General features: G+C 62.4%; 1 protein-coding gene across 2 annotated transcripts in view; it reads left to right on the top strand.

The window, feature by feature from the left end:
* The window catches only part of SHANK2 (SH3 and multiple ankyrin repeat domains 2), a 253,985-nt gene that overhangs the window by 145,296 nt on the left and 96,223 nt on the right, over positions 1–12,466 (top strand). The gene's annotated exons all lie outside the window — the stretch shown is intronic.

Below are 12,466 nucleotides of genomic sequence, written 5' to 3'. Positions count from 1 at the left end.
GTTGACGGTTTTGTAGGAACAAGGAAGGCTCACCCCCCTTGGCGGATGTGACACTGGCAGGCAGAGCCTTTGAGCTCAGGGCGGGTTTGCTTTCTGGCTCCATTCAAAGGGGGGTGTTTGGTTCCTGCGGAGAACCCCCGCCTCCCGTGATGTGGCGTGAGGCGCGCGCGGGTTTGAATTTTCCCACAGATACCACCCTCGTGGAGGAGGCGTCCTCGGGTCTCAGAGTGTCTTTTCCTCTTAAAGCGGGGGTGATGGTGGTGGAGGCAGGCAGGGGTCCCCAGGGCGCGGGCAGTGCCCTGTTTCAGAGCAGTGGCTCCGGGAACAGCTGGGAAGTGAGCGGCATTTCTGGCCTTTGCTCCATGAGTGTCTGCGCCCGAGCGCGAGGCCCAGCCGGGCAGAATACAGAGACCTCGCCCTCAGGCGTGTCTCCCCCAAGGGGACAAGGTTACAGCCCAAGACTGGCCAGGGGTTGGCCTGGGACTGAGAGAAATCGGTGAGGCCGAGAGCCCAGGTTTTCTGCTGTGACACAGTCATCACCTCGTGACGTGTGTGGGGAGGACCCGACCTCTGAGCTTTTCCATAGCAGGGGCAGGGGCCAGTCCGGGGGACCCACTGCGTCCCAGACCGGACCTCATCCAGGCTGTGAACTTGGCAGGGGCGGCGGAGGGCAGGCAGTGGGGTGGCCAGTGGGTCCCACGTGCCGTGGTCACCCGGGCGACAGGCGTGTGTGGCTCTGCGCAGGTGCTGGAGCCACAGGCTGCCCACTGGCCTCCCAGGCCCAGCAGGCGGAGCCTCTGAGGGGCGGCCAGCCGGCGGTTCATTAGTTCAGGCCCACAGTGGGCAGGCCGATGGGGAGAGAGGTCTGGGTGCCGTGCCAGCCCCAGCCGATTACCCATGTGGGCGGGCGGCTGGTGACTGAGGCTGCCCCACCTTTAATGCAAATGTGATGAACACAAGCAGGACTCAAGGAGGCAGCTTCTGACTCGTCAGGAGGTTTCTCCCGCCCCCCCCTTCACCTCGAAGCTTCTCTCTGGGGCTCAGAGCCCGAGCGGAGGGTCAGACACACCCGGGCACTGTTGTGCGGGTCCAGCCGCTCCGGCCGCCTCCCTGCTCGGACTCCCTGCACCCGGCCAGCACCACAGGGCGGAGGGGCCTGGGAATGAGCCCGTGATCAAGCTCAGGAAGCAGAGCACCTGGGGCCATGTCTACACAGAACCTTACAGGTGTTCCAGTGTCATTCTAAAAACACTTCTCTACACAAGGAAAGGGGTCTCAGGTCTTCACTTCTTAAATCAGATCTCCAGCCCGCCTAGCACAGGGTTTCCAGGAGGAGTCTACCTGGGACAGCAGGGGAGACCTCGGGGTCTCACTCTAGGCTGAACAGACTCCCATTCACCCATCCACCTACCCCATTTATCCACCCAGCCACCCACCCACCGATCACCCATCCATCCATCCACCCATCCATCCACCCACCCACCCACCCACCGATCCCCCCATCCATCTACCCACCCACCCATCCATCCATCCACCCACCCACCCACCCACCGATCCCCCCATCGATCCACCCACCCACCCATCCATCCATCCACCCACCCACCCACCCACCGATCACCCATCCATCCATCCACCCACCCATCCATCCATCCACCCACCCACCCACCCACCGATCCCCCCATCCATCCACCCACCCACCGATCCCCCCATCCATCCATCCACCCACCCACCCACCCATCCATCTACCCACCCACCCACCCATCCATCCACCCACCCACCTACCCATCCATCTACCCACCCACCCACCCATCCACCCACCCAGCCACCCATCCCCCCATCCATCCACCCACCCACCCATCCCCCCACCCATCCACCCATCCATCCCCCCACCCACCCATCCCCCATCCCCCATCCATCCCTCCCCCCCCATCCCTTCCCCCACCCCTCCGTCCGTCTGTCCATGCACTTATTTATCTGCCCATCCATCCACCAGAGCCTGGTGTTGTCTGGTAATCAGCACAGCAGCAGCTCTGACTCAGCCTCCACCAGGGAGCTTTGAGATTCAGATTTAACGGATAATCCTGCAGGGAGCTGAGCCCCGGCCTGGTACTTAGTGTGTGTCCTGGGCTGGTCCACTCTGGTTCTGAGCCCCTCAGGAGGCCAGAGAGGGGGGTTGGGGAGGTTGGGGGGGCTTGGCTGGGCCAGGCGAGGGCTCCTCCCCCTCCAGGACCCAGTGATTCCAGTCCCTGGACTCTGGCCTCCCACAGCCAGTGCCCCCTGCCGCTCTCTCCCGGGGCGAGGGCTGGTCTCTGGGGCTCATTCCTTCCTGGTCTTCCCAGGCCAAGGCGAGGGGCATTCTTCTGGCTGGGGATCTGCTCAGACCCTCGGAATCAGCAGGTCTCTCTTCGTGACCCCCCAGGTACCGAGCTGAGACACGGCTCTGCCTGGGGGTGGGGAGCCCGCTGAGTTAGGGGAGGGGCTCAGGACCAGAGCTGCTGAGGCACCCAGGCCCCCGGCTCTAGGGCAGAGGAGTTGAGGTTCCCAGCGGCCTGGGACACTCGCCCTGGAGTCCGCCTCCTGGGTGGGCCGGGCAGGACACCCTGGCACTGTTTTTCTGGGTCCGTGGGCCCCTGCTTGGGGGCTGGGAGCTAAGTCCCTCACCACAGAGAGGCTCCTGGCTCAGGGCCCCCTCCGACCACATTTATACATTCCCAGGTGGCAAGTGGGTGTGTGGGTGGAGACGCTGAGAAGCCGTGGAGGAGGTGCTGGGGGGGCTGGGATCTGGGCTCACCTCCAGGCTGGGCCTGTTGGGCCGCCGTGGCCCTCAGCACACACGGGCGCCGGCCGGAGCTGCTCGAATCTCCCCCACCCAGGGCGCCCAGCCTCTCAGGTGCCTCGGAGGGACGGCGGAGGACGCTGGTCCCCCCTGGTGTTCTCCGTGGTCACCGCCCCCAAAGCAGCTCTGGCTCTGCGCTCCCCCACACCGCCTGGCCTCTCTGTCTGTCTCAGCTCCGCCCTTGCCCACAGCCTGTGCCAGGGCCACAGTGTGACCGGCCATTCCTCCCGAGGCCAGTTTCAAGCTGCCAGCATGAGGCCACTGACTGCACCTAAAGCACCCACTCAGTGCCCTGCGCACAGTGGGCCGGCGGGGCCTGGTTTCCTCTCGCCCCGGTGTCAGCGTCTCTACATACGGGGTTGACGTGACCATCTCTCAAGTCCTCCCACCCCCTGACCGGTCCCTGTGGCACATGGGCGGCTTCTGCCGGGGCCCCTCCCCCAACACTGGGGCCAACGCACTGACCACCTACTGCGTGCGACTTTCCATGTGCCCCGTCCCTGGTCCACCTGCCTGGGAGGTGGCTGCCGTCCCATTTCTCAGATGCAGAAGCTGAGGCTTAGCCCTTCCCAGTGCTCACTCCCTCCCACACCCTCTTCTCGGCACCTGTCCCTCACCCCAGCCCGGCCACGGGGTCGTGTTCACGCAGGGGCCACAGATGATGAAGCTGCGGGGAGCAGGGTGGGGCTGACCCCAGGCCGGGTGCTGCCAGCCTCGGTCACACGAAGACTCAGGGACTGTTCTGACTTAGAACCGTATTGTGACCATTTTTGATGTTATGTTTGGGGCCCCGTTTTCCCTCCATGTCTTTAAGAATATTCCACGGGGCCTGGCCGCTTGCCGAGGGCAGGGGTTCCTTGTGGGGCAATGAGCATGCCGCAGAGCGAGGGACCGGCAGGGAGGCCACACTGAGCCCACCCAACGCCAGAGTGTTCACTCGAAAATGGTTCCTTTAGGTTATGTCAATTGCACCTGGATTTTTTTTAAGTAAAAGGGTTTCACCTTTTTCTAAAGGTCGAGTTAGTCCGAGGAGCAGGCTGGCAGGCAGGACCCACCCCAGGCAGATGGAGAGGGAAGGCCGAGCTGGTCCCGTGGCACTGGGCAGAAGGAAGTGCCTGGCACCTGTCTTGGCCCCGAGAAGACCCAGGGGAGACCCCCTTCTGCTCACACCCACTGAGGGCCCAGAGCCAGGGTCACAGCCAGCCCCCTCCAGGTGGGCAGCTCCGTGCCGTCCAGGGTGGCGATTGGAGTGTCCCCATCGCCGCGCCCGCCTCACGGTGCCCTTGAAGCTTCTTTCGCTGGGTCAGGTGCGCTCCCACCTGGTCACCTCCAACAGCTGTGGGCTCACTCGCTGTCCCCCAGGGGGCGATGCCCCCTCCCTCTCACCTGGGCGGCCTGCCACGCCCCGGACCGGCTCCCCACCTAAGCTCGCCCGGGTCCTGTTTGTAGAACCCGAGGTTGGTCAGCCACCGGCGACCTTGTCCCGTAGCCACGTGTTGAAGGCAGAGGTGGGGTTCCTGTTGTAAAACCAAGACCCTGGACTGGTCCCCAAGAAAGGACAGGGCCCCCTGCTTCCCACCCCACCCCGGTCACCGTGTTAGGGGACTGGGCTTGGACCGCTGCTTACGGCAAGGGAGTGAGCAGGTAGGAAAGCGGATGATTTGGAAACCTCGCAGGCTCCAAACCTCCCTTCACTGCTCTCCATTCCGGTGGGGTGCGTGTCCCCCATGGAGGCAGGTCGGGGACCGCAGCAGGAGCCCGAGACGCGACGGGGTCACCCAGGCAACACTGCCGGCATATCTCCCTCTTCCTGGCGTGGTCGGGGTGGGCGTGGTGGGAAGTGTCCCTCTCAGCTCGTGGAGAGGACTCTCCTGGGGGCCTGAGTTGCATCTTTGGCCGGTTCGTCTCTGCGCTGGAATCTCGGGGACTCCAGCCCTGCGAGAGGGGGTGGCCGCTGGCCCAGCTGGAATCCCTCAGCCTCACATCGGGTGTGGGTTGGGCCTTGCAAAGAGTTTCCTCCCGGATCCCACTCCACTGTGAGCCTGAAACACGGAGAAACACGTCTGTGCAGGAGTCGTTTGCTCGGTGATGTCCGCGCTGGGGCCTCGGGGACAGGGAGGGGACCCCAGGGTGCGGAGCCAGAGCACGGGGTGAAGGGCGTGGGGGAGCCAGCGCTGGCTCCTGCTTCAAGGGGCAGCACCCTTCCGGAGGACCACGGGTGTTGGTGGCTCCCAGGGAGAGACACCAAAATGTCCCCGAGCAGCTAATGTCCCCACTCAGCTGTCACTCTAGTCGGGGCGCCTGGGAGCAGAGCCACAGCACAGGCGCCAGCCAGTGGCCGCTCCCGTGGGTGATCGCTCGGGTGTCGTTAGGGGCCTGGCCTTGTCCCTCCCAGCCGGGGGGCCGAGGCTGTGCCACGGAGAGACCCGCGTTTCCCCGCCTCGCTGTCTGCTCCCGTGGCCCCCTCGGCGCCGCGGGCCCTGCGGGCTGGGATGAGTCAGCCCCGCCGATGGCACACCCCGGCCTGCACGCCACGCCACGCCCAGCCTGTCTCCCCAGCTCCGGGGAGGAGCGGCCGCTTGAGCGGGGTGCTGGGTCCCATGGTGCCCCCAGAGATGCCTGTGCCCTGATCCCAGGACCTGCGAAGATGTCGCCCGGCCGCGGGAATTGAGGACACAGATGGGGAGGGGCAGGAATTGGCTGGCCTCCGCCTCGGGGGGTGGTCTGAGTATCGGGTGGGCCCCACGTGATCACGGGCGTCCTTGTTAGGGGGCGAAGGGGAGGTGCGGGAACCACAGAGGCTGGAGCAGGGAGAAGGGCCGTGAGCCGAGGAACGCGGGCGCCTCTGGAAGCTGGGAAAGGCCAGACCCGGGTCTTCGCTCGGGCACACGGCGCGGGGACTGAGGCCCGCCTGCTGCCCCCTTCCCGCTCCGGCGGCCCGCTCTGGGCCTCTTGCTGTTATGAAGCTCTAACAGGGATTCCCCGGGGCCACAGATAGAGAGCCCCTGTGTGCCACGGAGCGTGGCCCCACTCCAGGCACCACGGAGCGTGGCCAGCAGGACAGACGTCACCCCGCCCCCCGAGGCTCCCTCGCCACTGGGGCCTCCAGGAAGAGCTGGGAAACAAGGGAAGCTCTTTTGGATGGTCACTGATGCCGTGGCAGGAGCAGGACAGGCTCATGGCGTGAGGCAGGAGGCATTTGGCGGAGGGGACAGAGGCTGGGCCTGCAGGGTGCCTACGGGCCCGTCCCCTTCTCCGTTCCCTTGAGGTCCGGGCCCAGCCCCGACCGCCTCCAGGCCCAGCAGCCTGTTGTGCCAGCAGGTGGGCCCAGGCCTCCAAGTACTATCGGGCAGGGAGGAGCTGCCCGGGGGCAGCACAGGTCTCCAAAGAGGGTGCTGAAGGCCCCGGGTGGGGGGAGCTCTGTGGCCTCCGTTTGTGTCTTCCCCCTGCCTGGCCTCTGCAGGACAGGCCCACCCCGTGCCCAGCTATGTGACCCCGGCCTGGGCACTGGACCTCTCTGCGTCACCACCTCCTATTTGTGAGGTGGGGAGGAAACCGTGCCTCCCCGGGGTTGGCTGCGAGAGAAGATGGGCGTAGGGGCCTCGCACAGCGCCCGGCCTGTCGTGAACGCTGACGGTTGTCGCCGGCGGTGCTGTTTGGTGCTGTTTGTGTTATTGGCATTCGCTTTGGTACGTCCGTGCTCTCTGCTGGTGGACTGTCACCTGTTCTCTGGGCATGTGGGGGGGCGGAGGGAGGGAAGGAGGGAGGGAGGGAGGTCAGCGAGCATATCAGAGCTGAAACTTGTGCTGATAAACTCAGACATCCGAAGATCCTCTGATTAACTGAGTGTTTTTGGAGTTCCGGGGGCAAGAGGAAATACACGGAGGCTGTCAGTGAGGCCGCTTATCTTTCTGAGATAAGAGATCTTTCCGAAGGCAGGAAGGAAGGAATAAATATAGTTGTAGACGAGTGACGGGCGCCCGGAACCGCACAGACGGCCGTTAGAAAAATGCCTGTCTGGGGAAAGCTAGAAACAAGCCAGTGAGCACTGGAGCCGTGTGGAGCAGGCCGCTGCCCGGCACAGGGAAAGGCGAGGCCACGGCCTGGAGTGGCCGGCCGCGTGGTGGGACTCGGGCTTGAATAAGGAGTAAAGAGGGGAAGGGGAGAACTGGGGAAGCTCGGAGAGCAACCGGCCGGGGTTCAGCCCCGGGGAATTGAGACCGTCTGCGGCCTGGCGACCAGCTGACTTACATGATTGAAATGACCGTGATGACTCAGGTGGAGACGCAGAGAAGATGGGCCGGACCTCCTGCTCAGGGGAAGGACACAGGGCAGGGGACAGTGCCTCCATCGTAAGACGGTGCCTTCCTTAGGGAGAAACAAGCAGCAGGCTGGCTTAGGGGGACGGTCGGGGTGCTTCCCTTCCAGGAGCCATGAGAGAGGGTGCGAGTGTCTCCCCAACTCAGAAGGAACCTGGCTGGCCTCTGGAGCCCTGTCTGTGCCAACCCTGAATGTCGGAGGGCACGCGGGGCTTGGTGTAAGCAAGGCGACTTCCACCGTCCAGGGTGGCGGTCAAGTGGGAAACTCCAGCCCCCGTGTCCTGGGACACGTGGAGGAGGGAGAAGGCTCGGCTCCAGGCTGATGCCGAGGGGAGAAAGGACGCCGCTCGTTGAACCAGAAGACTTGGCGTTTGGGACACTTTCAGAGGATGGAGACCCGCCTGGACGGAGGCAGCCGGGCGCATCGGAACATGGGAGCTGGCCGTCCAGACTTCCGCCTCGCTTTCCCTCCGCACCACCGAGGGGCCAGCCCCACCGTGTCCAGGTCCCCACCGTCGGCAAAAGCCGCCAGCCCGAGGTGCAGAAAGAGGGGACACGGTGTCCAGGTGGACGTCTGGCAAACGGGAAACGCAGCCCCGGGTGGAAACCAGGAGCGCGCCCGGCCAGGACAACCAGGGGCCCCTTTTATAGAGCAGGTGCCCGCCCCGGCCCTGACTGGTCCATTTCTATGCAAATGAGGAATCCAAGTCACAGAGATCTGATTGGGCCAAATAGCCCCGTCCTGATGGGTCGGAGTCGTCATTCTGATTGGTGGTTGTGGAGCAGCTCTGATTGGTCAGTGTGTATGCAAATGAGGATACAGCTGCACAGCCCCGCGGGCGGGTCTCAGCTGATTGGTGGAAAGGCAATGCCGGGGGCTCCCTTATAAGGGTTGACTGGGCCCCGGCTTAGTCTGTGGCTCCCCCCGAAACTCAGCGGGACAGGTCTGTGCCAGCAAGGCCGCCAGGCTTGGAGTATGACCTGGGCCGGGTTACTCACGAGCAGCCCTTCAATCTGTCGTTCTTTACTTCAATGGGCATTTTATTTTATTTTATTTCATTTCGTTTCGTTTCGTTTCATTTCATTTCTATTTCATTTTATTTTATTTTATTTTATTTTATTTTATTATTTTATTTTACTTTATTTTATTTTATTTTATTTTTTTCTAATTTTCACCCGAGGATATTTTTTCCATTGCTTCCATTTTTTCCAGAGAGAGTGGAAGGGAGAGACAGACAGAGAGAAACATCGACGTGAGAGAGGCACAGCGATGGGTTGCCTCCCACCCATGCCCCAGGGACTGGGGACAGGAGCCTGCAACCGAGGTCCGTGCCCTTGGCTGGAATCGAACCCGGGACCCTTCAGTCCACTGGGCGACGCTCTAACCGCTGAGCCAGACTGGCCAGGGCTTCAGTGGGCTTTTTAGCCACTCCCTGGCTGTGGTGTGTCTTTTTGCCCCAACCACGTAACGTACTGGTCACAGGCCACTGTGCCCGTTTACGGCCACTGTGCCCTGGATTCCCGGGGGCCGAGCCGGGTGCTTAGGGAGGCGGCGTCATGGTTAGCAGGAGATCAGTCCTGGCCGAGACCAAGGAAACCACTCCTGCCTCTGTCTGCTTTCTGAACTGGATCGACTAGAGACGAGGGGCTGCAATCGAATCTCCCTTGGAAAATTGAAGGCCGTGGGAGACCTGGGGTCTGCGTCACCAGGGCGTCTGGGTCCTCACTGCCAGCGAGAAACCTTCGGAAGAACAAAGGCCCGGGTGAACCTCGCCCGACCCACACAGAGCCGGGCGGCGGCTTGATCTGTCAGGAAGTCTTAGCGTCCCAACCTCTGGCCACTTTCCAGGATCTTCTGATTTGTAATCCCCCTGCCCACCTGCCCTGCCACAGTCTCCAAATGCTCACCAGGAAGCTTTAGTCCGGGGTGGGGAGGTTGGGGACCACTTAGGGACCGCTCCCCATCTGGCCAGCAACAGCCAGGTCCCAGGGCTCAGCTGCCAGCCGCAGACAGCCCGGCTTTGCCTCCAGCTGTGTGCTCCTACGACAGTCACTCAGCCGCTCTGTGCCTCGCTCGGTCCCCTCCTCCGTCAAGTGGGAGAGAGAACAGGACCTACCTCCTGCGGTCACCACAAGGACTCAATTATATGTGACCAGCACTCAGAGCTGGGCCTGGCGCATCCAAGGCACCGTAATAATGAAAATATTTACTCTTGTTCCTAATTAAGCCAGAATTCAGCTCCGCCCTCACCCGGAGCCAGCTCAGCACGAACACCTAGACACAGCGATGGGAGGGGGGCGGTCTTTGTCTTCCTGAAGTGTTCTCCATACGATCCTTCTGAATCTTTCTGGGGCATCTCACAGGTGACCCCGTTTCTAAAATGCATTTTCCCTGGGTCTTTTCTGAAGCTCCGACGTTGTGTCAAGCCGGGCCCCTGGGTACAATAACCCGTGGCATGCGTGGGAGCATTAAGACTTTTCTTAGCTCGTAGCCTATGTACCTGCACATGGTTTATTTTGAGACGCTCACATAGATGTATTATCTGTGTCGATTCAAGTGTCTTCAGCACATTTAGAACACGTCTTAAAAGAAACTGAGGCCACAGGCCCCATCGCCCCCCCCCCCCGCCTGCTTTTGTAAATAAAGTTTTATTGGGACACAGCCATGCCCGTTCATTTACGGAGGGTCGAGGCTGCCTTTGAGCGACAGTTTAGCAGAGTGAGCTGTTGCAGCCGGCACCTCGGGGGACCACAGAGCCTGAAATATTTACAGGCCCTTTAAGAGAGAGTTTGACAAGCCCCTGCTGGAGACTTAGGAGGAGACGGGGCACGGGTCAGATCACAAAGGGTCTTAGCCACGGTGGGGAATTTGCGTTTTTATACCCAATTCTGATGGGAAGCCGTTGGAGTATTTTTAAGGAGGATGTATAGGATATATTATATTTTATATTTAAAATAATATAATTTTTCACCCGGGCCAGGTGGCTCAGTTAGTTGGAGCATCGTTCCATACACCGAAAGGTTGCGGGTTCAGTCCCCAGTCGGGGTGCATACGAGAGGCACCCGACCAATGTTTCTCTCTCACATCAGTGCTTCTCTCCCCTCGCCCTCTAAAATCAATGAACATATCCTCAGGTAAGGATTAAAAACTATAATAATAATAATATAAAATATCACATTTATTACAAAAATCTGATATTTTGAGGTGAGGATGTTGGCGCCGAGGTCCCGGAGCTGTCTGGGTGCGGCGGGGCCCCCTCCCAGCCTTTCGGGTCCGCGTCCGACCACGTCTCCCCCTCCCCACGGGGAGCCACGATCGCGGCCCCCATTGTCCCAGACACTCGCGCTGCGTCTCTGCTCCCCGACAGCCGCTCTTGGCAGGTAACACGCCTGCTCGTGTTTAGGAAACGCTTTGGGGTGATTTATTACCAAATAATGAGACAATTTAATTTCAATCAAGCCTTTGCACGTTATGGCTTCTGTGAGGAGAGCCGCGCGTTGCCGGTGGAGTCGGCGGCGGGGAGGGAAGCGGGCGCGATGAACGCGGGGCAGGGCGCTGTCGGAAGGGTTCCCGGAAGGCCGCGGGCGTGCGGGCTCCGTGGGGACCGAGCCCCGCGTGACGCTGTGCCCTGCTCCCCGGGCACGGTGGGCCCCCGGCGCCGGGAGCGTGTCGTTTGTGAATGAGTCGCCCACCTGCACCGTCTCCCCACGCGGCGCAGGAGCAGCCCGCGCAGGCTCGCGGAGCTCGGTGGCCCAGGCGGAGGCTTCACTTCCCCGGGGGCTGCGGCCGCCTCCTGCTTGGCCGGGGGGGGGGGCAAGAGGGCACCGCCAGGTGCTCATCTGGCCGGGAAGCGGGATGCAGGGAGCGGCGGCACGCGTGGCCAAGGGCCCAGAGGTGCCCTCCCGCAGCCGGGAGCGACAGAGGACTGGGGGAACCCCTCCGGCTTGCTCTCGGCCACCGGGCCTTCCCGGGGACAACGGCTGGCCCTGGCCCTGCCGCCCGTGGAGCGGCCCTCTGTTCCGTTCTGCAGCCAGGGCTGCCGGGGTGACCGGGCCGCCTGCCCAGGCCTGGAACCTCTGCCCAGCGGGGCCACCGTGGAGGCCCCGGCCCCCCTCAGAGCAGCTGACAGGCTCTGTGTGCGGCCGCGACGTCCTGACTGGCAGAGCCCGGAGATTTCTAGGACAGCTCTGCCGCTCCCCATTCCTGGAGCTCCGGCTTTCTAACAGTGTCCCAGTTCCCGCCTCCATCGGGCTGTCACCGCCGGGGTTGACATGGGGAGCGATTCAGACGAGGCCCGCCTCGGGTTCCAGTTTCCCTGCCCTGGAGGTCAGCCCCCCCTTCCCCCCCCCGCCACGTAACCGCTGCGGGAAGGAGCGCTCCAGGGCGATGAATCCTCCGATCTCTCCTACGGGGGTCCTCCCGGGGTCTCCCCAGGTCCCAGCACCCCCGAATCCGCGGTTCCTACACCTGAGCTGCAGACCCAAACAACCGTATTTAACACGCCCGCAGGCCCCATTCATGTTCCTTTCTTTGGCCGTAAAAAGCCCTGAGGTGATTTTGCAAGTTCTGCCCATGGACCCATTTACCGGTAACTCGCTGCGCTAATTCCCCGTGGCCTCTGTGAATTCTTTGCCGCGGTCTGCGCGCCCAGGAATTCTTCCGTAGTGAGGAAACCCGGCTCGCGGGTGGGTTTCACGTGCCGTGATGTGTTTGCGGAGACAAAATGAGGTGTGACGTGGACCCCACGTCAGATTTCAGACGATTAAACGCAGGCTGGTTTCTGCCTTGTAGTTCGCTCTGTGGGTTTTGGAGCCCGTGGGTTTCATTTTCCAGATCGCAGACGTGTGTGTGGGTCCCCACACGGCTCCGAGGCTGCCGGGGGGCCGGCTTGTAGTCCTGCAGCCCCCCAAGCCCTAGGAGGGTCCGCTCGTTGGAGTCTGGGCACCGCGTCCTGCTGACCCGTGTCCGCACCGCGTCTGACTCCCGACCCCTGCCCTGGGACCAGGGGTCCTGACCGCCTGCAGGGAGGGTCACTGTAGCTTCGTGCCAATGGCTGGGGAGGGTTGTCACCGTCCGGGATAGCAGACCCTCATGTGTGAGCTGTTAGATGGAAGCAGGGCTGTTGGGCCCGGTCGGCGCTGTGTGTGCAGGTCAGCCCTGCGTCCCTCAGCCGGGGTCAGGCCTGGCGGAGGGAGGCTGGGGGAGATCGAAGCGGACGGTTGCTTTTCAATCGCTTTGCCTTTCCTGGGTGATACTGGGGAAAGCATGGGGGCCCTGGGCCTGGCGGAAGCTGCATTCCAGCCTCTTGTC

This window comes from Miniopterus schreibersii (assembly GCF_964146895.1).
Source record: "Miniopterus schreibersii genome assembly, chromosome: 12".
Taxonomy (NCBI): Eukaryota; Metazoa; Chordata; class Mammalia; order Chiroptera; family Miniopteridae; genus Miniopterus; species Miniopterus schreibersii.
Note: the sequence above shows the minus strand (reverse complement) of the source record. Positions and strands in the feature narration are given on the sequence as shown.